At 35.8% G+C, this 5,727-nt stretch overlaps 1 long non-coding RNA gene across 1 annotated transcript; it reads left to right on the top strand.

The window, feature by feature from the left end:
• Window positions 1-442: 442 nt before the first annotated feature.
• LOC128072858 (uncharacterized) lies at window positions 443-4,211 on the top strand. Its single transcript, XR_008202467.1, has 3 exons — window positions 443-565; window positions 866-969; window positions 4,160-4,211. It is a non-coding gene; the product is annotated as an uncharacterized LOC128072858 (long non-coding RNA).
• Window positions 4,212-5,727: the final 1,516 nt, after the last annotated feature.

The following is a 5,727-nucleotide window of genomic DNA, read 5'->3' as shown; positions in this document are numbered from 1 at the left end:
TTACTGTCATTCTAGCCTGTGATCTGTTACTGTAACTAAACCTATAGACAGACAATACGCCAAAATTTTACAAAGAAGCATTCAAAATGAAAAACAGCAATTCTGGAATAACATCAAAGAGTTGCAAATAATGTTCTAACAAATCAGAATGTGTATTTTGGACAAAGTTTTTTTTTTTTTTTTTCATATTGACCTTAGTTTAAAAAAAAAAAAAAAAAAAAAACCTCAAAGTTATAATTACTTTTTAGTATACTATCGTATATATTGTGTTCATCCTTTATGACAGTTTACCAGATAAAATACTAGGCCTTAAATCCTGCAATGCCTTGCTTGCTCTCTCTTGTGCAGTGGAATTGCCAGGTCACAGCCTAAACCAATTCTTGAGCACCAGGTGGGAAGGTGTGGCTAACCCAGTGAGCTCAGGTGCAAGCAATACACCTGAATGATCAGAAGGTAAAGAGCCTGGATCCACCTCTTCTCAAGCTCATTTAAGGACTAACAGCTAATAAAGCAGTGTTTTTCCAGATGGAAGTTGTACTTCTCAGAAGTTGTCACTGGTTATTGAGTGAGCCAATTTATTTTTTCCTTTATTGCTTGCTATTGCTCTACAGTGCCTGTGTGTTTTGTTGTGGGTTTTTTTTTTTTTTTTTTTTTTTTTTAAGTTATTGTTTTTGTATTTTTTTTTTTTTTTTTGTATCTGCTATGTCTGTTATTGCTATTGCAAATTTTGTCTGATGGCTGGTCTTAGTTGTACAGAAGACAGATTGTCCCATCAATTTTTAGCCTTGTTGGTAACAGCAAAATGTAAGTAAAGAAAAGATGTGTTGTGCTCTGGGAAAGGCTAAAATAAATTTTCTCTTATTAGAAGCAAACACCTCTCTGGGTTCAGTAAGGAAGTATGTCCAAGATGTTATCGTGTCCAGATCCACAAACCAGTCTTGGATTTGTCACACTGAGTGACAGAATAAGGTGAGAACACAAGTGTGTCAAAAAGTTCTGGGAAGTACTTTTGTAGCTTACTTCATCTAGACTCATGGTTCATTAAACTTAGTTTCTAGTGTTTGCCTACCTGAGGGTCTTTCTGCCTTATTTTGGAGTAGGGAAACAAAAAAATTCTTGAGATCACGGAAACATGAATTTGTCAAGGTTGCACAAAGAGGCAGTTAAAGACTGTTTCTCTAAGCAGCTCTTTACTTGAAGGGTAAAGAAATAATCTCATAAATTATTCCCATTTGATTCTGGATCAATTGAACAAAGCCTCTTAGTATTATTTATATATCTTCAGTGAAGAGAATTGGAATAATGTAAGCTGTTTAGAGGTTGGTATTCCCGAAGACCATAAGATAATGATGTTGTAAGCACTACTGCTTATAACCTCTATACAGTAAAAATCTCTATAGTAGGTCTTCACACAAGTTCAGTTTGGATTTATTGCACTGTAATAGTGACATGGTATTCCCTGAAAGATTTCTATGAAGAAGATAACTTATCTCCAAGGCCTCCTATCACTGACCTGTAAGTCATACTACTGTACCAGCTTTATGATTTATCTTTTTAAAAGTGATCATAGGGAGCTGCAAGTGATGTACCCTATTGAGACTATTCTTCTTCTCTGGTTTAGGAATTACCATTGATACACTGTAATTTTCAATATAATTGTCAAGTTTACTTAGTTAAAAAAATAAGCAGTAGCTTTTTAGTCTTTAATGCGTATGGTGAAGTGTTAATGGAAACATTTAAGCCCTCTATACTCTTTGCCAGAATCTAAATACAGAACTAAATTACTTATATAAAGTTGATCAATCTAATTGCTCCCTTAGCAGTTCACCTATGAAGTTCCCACTACTTACCTTTCTGAGAATGTTTTCAAGAGTTTATGACTGATTGGAATAGACAAAATGTAGTTAAGAATCCAGGAAGTTGTATATTGTCTTAAAATAGAAATGTGTTGAACACCTGTAATCCCTTGATCCTATCATTTTATGCTTCATAAGGGATCCCTTTTGAGAAGGCTTTGTGTGTCCTGTCATACTTGGAAATGTTCCTTGATAGAGCAAATTCTTTGAGAACACAAATCAAAACTACAGCTGCTCCTCTAAAAGCTGTCAGTGCTAATAGCATCAGAAATTGGATTAAGTCAGTCCTGTTGAGAGACAGTATGTCCATTTCTGTGTTCAAACCGCACTCACACTTTTGAAGAAACATCTGCTCAGAAGTGAGGAACAGCATAAGGAATTATAATAAGATCTTTCAGCATTCAGGAGATTTTCTAGGTTATGGTTTCTTAGGTGATCTGTTCTTGCTTTGTGTGAACTTGAACATCGTTGTTCGAATAACATACTCTAACATATTCTAGAGTTGTATGAATAAAGTCTAGGTGTGATTTTTCAGCTGAGAATGGATAGAACAAATGTGTTCATTTGCTCCAAAGGCAGTAATCTGAGATAAGCAAAGGAGAAAGAATAGCTACACAGAAATGATAGATATGTAAGCGTAGATTTCCAGGTGACAGTTTGACTGTCTCCCACTGTATTGCCTTTTACTTTCAAAATAGAGCTGTAAGAAAGTAGCAGTGATCTCTGCTTTTTTTTTTTTTTTTATGTTGAACAGGAAAAGTTTTAAAGCTTAGGTAGGCAATGCTATGCTAGGGATAAACTCATTCTCTTTAGTTCTGTAGTAAAGCTCCTGCTATGTTAGTTTGAATATGAATTTTTCACCTGTTTCACCTGTTTCTCAGTACGATTGGTAATTAGAATACTGCTGTTGCCAAACAACACTTGCCTGTTACCCATCAATTTTATTTCATTTTAACTTCTGCCATCTTGTTTACACATGAAGGAGAGGGAAATTTCTTACTGCCCCCACAACGACCAGCCTAAACATAGTGAGCTGCATGAGCTGGGTACATGGATCTAAGTCCTTTAATACTCTCTCTGCCACACTTTCCCTAGCTAAAACCAAGTGGTTGGATGCATGCATATACTTGACATGCCGCAGTGGCAGCTTCATCTCCTTCTCTACCAGAGGGCTGCTTACCTCTGAGACATATTCATGCCTAAGGCTGATTGCCTCTGTGCTAGAGGTAATTTTGCTTGTGTTAAGAAAGCTGTTCTGCTCACGTAAGATAAAAACAAGCATCAAATATACATTTGCAAAAAAAAAAATATCCATGATCTGTGTAACACTTACAGTATAGTCAGCTCTACTACAAGTTTTAGGAGTTCAAAAGAAAAACAGATTTCCAAATGAAATATTTTCTACCCCTTTATTTATTTAGTATTTATCAGAACATATGAAGTCAGAAGGATGAAACAGATTGTTATCCTTAGCTACATGCTTTAGGCTCAGAATCAGCAAGTCGATAAAACAGTCATTTCAGAACACATGGACTATCTGAATTCCACTTTATATCTTCAGGGTCACAAGCCAAATGCTCATTTGTTACCCGAATGGAGATTCATTATTCTGACTAAAACAAACAGGATTACCTGTTTATCAATTCAAAACTAATTTATTTTTTTATTTACCAATATACTCATTGTTAAGCAAAGAATTATCCTTCCATTTTTTTATATGCCTCACTATTTAAGAGGATTATCATTGTAGAATAATCATCTTGCTTTAATTACTAGGAGGAGTACCACATCATTTTATTAATTTTAGGATTTGTGCCAAGTTGGAAACAGAATGCAAAACACAGATTCAGTCAGTAACTGACAGCAGCTTTGTTAATGCTTCCACAAAATCTTTATCAAGTGGGGAAAAAAAAAACCCAAAACCTAGAAGCAAAAGATGCTTATATACTTTTTAAATAAGCAATCTTAGTGAACAATATGAACACATACAGTATGTACCTTAGGCAGAAAATGCATGCTCATCTTTTCTTGATTACTCAGAAGCCAAAGTGACAAACTATTTCACTGGATTATTAGCAGGGTCATGGTGCAAACTGCATTGCCCAGAGCAGAAGGCAGGAGCACAGCCAGCCCCACACAGAGACAGAGTCACTCCCAGCAGGTTGCAGACTCAGGAAGGAACACAGTGATTTCAGCAGCCCTCAAGAAACGGCCATGATTAAGTTAATACTGATCAACAGCACCTGCCGAAGCAGTTTAGCAAACACACTTGTTTTGCTGATCCTTCAACATATCTCTTCCAGGGGCTGCTTGTATGATCGAGGAAATGCAGATCTCATTCTCTCTCTGTGTCAGGTGCATTCAAACTGGGAGCAGTGTCCCATCTGGAACTTCTCAGCATAGAATTACACATGGGATGGTCCAGGTTGGAAGGGACCTCAAAGATCATGAATCTCCACCCTACCCCCCCCTCCCCCGCACCACAGGCAGGGCCACCAAACTCTGCATTTAATACAAGACCAAAACAAAAAAGAAAAAGGAACTATGGCTAATGGACATATTTAGTCATAATTTTCTCAGGTTAGATGTTAGGAAGAATTTCTTTCTCAGAGTGACTGGGCATAGGCTGTCCAGGGAAATGATGGAGTCACCATCCTTGGAGGTATTTAAGGATCGGGTAAATGTAGTACTGAGGGATATGGTTAGTGGGCAGTATTGGTCATAGGTGGACAGATGGACTGGATAACCTTGGAGGTCTTTTCAAACCTTAATGATCTTTTATTAATAATGATCTGCTTATTTAATAAGTCTTACTACCAGTGCTCTTAAAAATGTATATATAGAATCTATTAGCAAAAGTCAAATCATCACGACAGCATTTTATAATATTTTTCAAAAATATTAAAATTAAAGAGCTTGAGTACGTGGAACATTGAACAAAGGTTTTCTGCTCTTTCTTGGTCTGGTTGTTTCTTTTTTCCACTCAAAATGTGTTTGGAAGGGCATATAGAATTCAGGATTGGTGTCTGTCTTTTTCTTTGGTCTATAAAGTGTTGTAGACAACCTACAGTAAACAGCATTCCAGTGGCTCACTACATTATAAAAGTTCCATTTCTGCTAGTGACTGTAAGAAATCAGTGTGTTTGAGTGTGGCTTAAAAAAGAGAAAAATATTAAACTATTCTTAATTGCTATTTTGAGTCACCTTCAGAATGTTGTCTTCTCTTGTTATATTATATACGTGGGGAGGAAATCTTTCAGAACAGAGACAAAACAACTGACTTTAAAAAAAAAAAAAAAAAAAAGTTTGACTCCTGACAGATCTGTCAGCCTTAAGACAATGACAGACAACCACAGGTTTAAATGCAGCATCTTGAACTAGGTTGCAACCAGCTGCAGCAGGCTTTCCTTACGGAGATATCTTGGCTCCTTTCAAAAAGAACTTCTAGTTTTCTTTTAAAATGCATATAAGTTAATTGGAAAGAGCCTTGTTGCTCCTACGAGAAAGCAATTATTCTTTAAAATGTGACAAATAGGGGTATTGTGCAGTCAACAACTGTAATAACCTCCAAAGCTCTGAGTTTTCTTATTCTTGTGGCAGAGCTGTCTAATATGTACTTTCAGCTTAAAGTTAAAACATCATTATATTTACTGTTTGAAAATGCAGAGAGAAACCTTTACCTCATACTAAGAAAATTCACAGTTAGAAGGGATCTTTATTTCATAAAATCAGGAGGTTTTAAATTCTTTTTGTAAGTTACTCATTGACTTATATACATAATATATTTTTAAAAAGAAACGAAAACACAAATAAAACTTAGAGGAAGAAAAAAAGCATACGATCCATGCAAAGGGATGATTAAGAATTTGTA

The sequence above is a fragment of the Tympanuchus pallidicinctus genome, unplaced genomic scaffold (genome assembly GCF_026119805.1).
Source record: "Tympanuchus pallidicinctus isolate F22 unplaced genomic scaffold, pur_lepc_1.0 scaffold7, whole genome shotgun sequence".
Lineage (NCBI taxonomy): Eukaryota > Metazoa > Chordata > Aves > Galliformes > Phasianidae > Tympanuchus > Tympanuchus pallidicinctus.
Note: the sequence above shows the minus strand (reverse complement) of the source record. Positions and strands in the feature narration are given on the sequence as shown.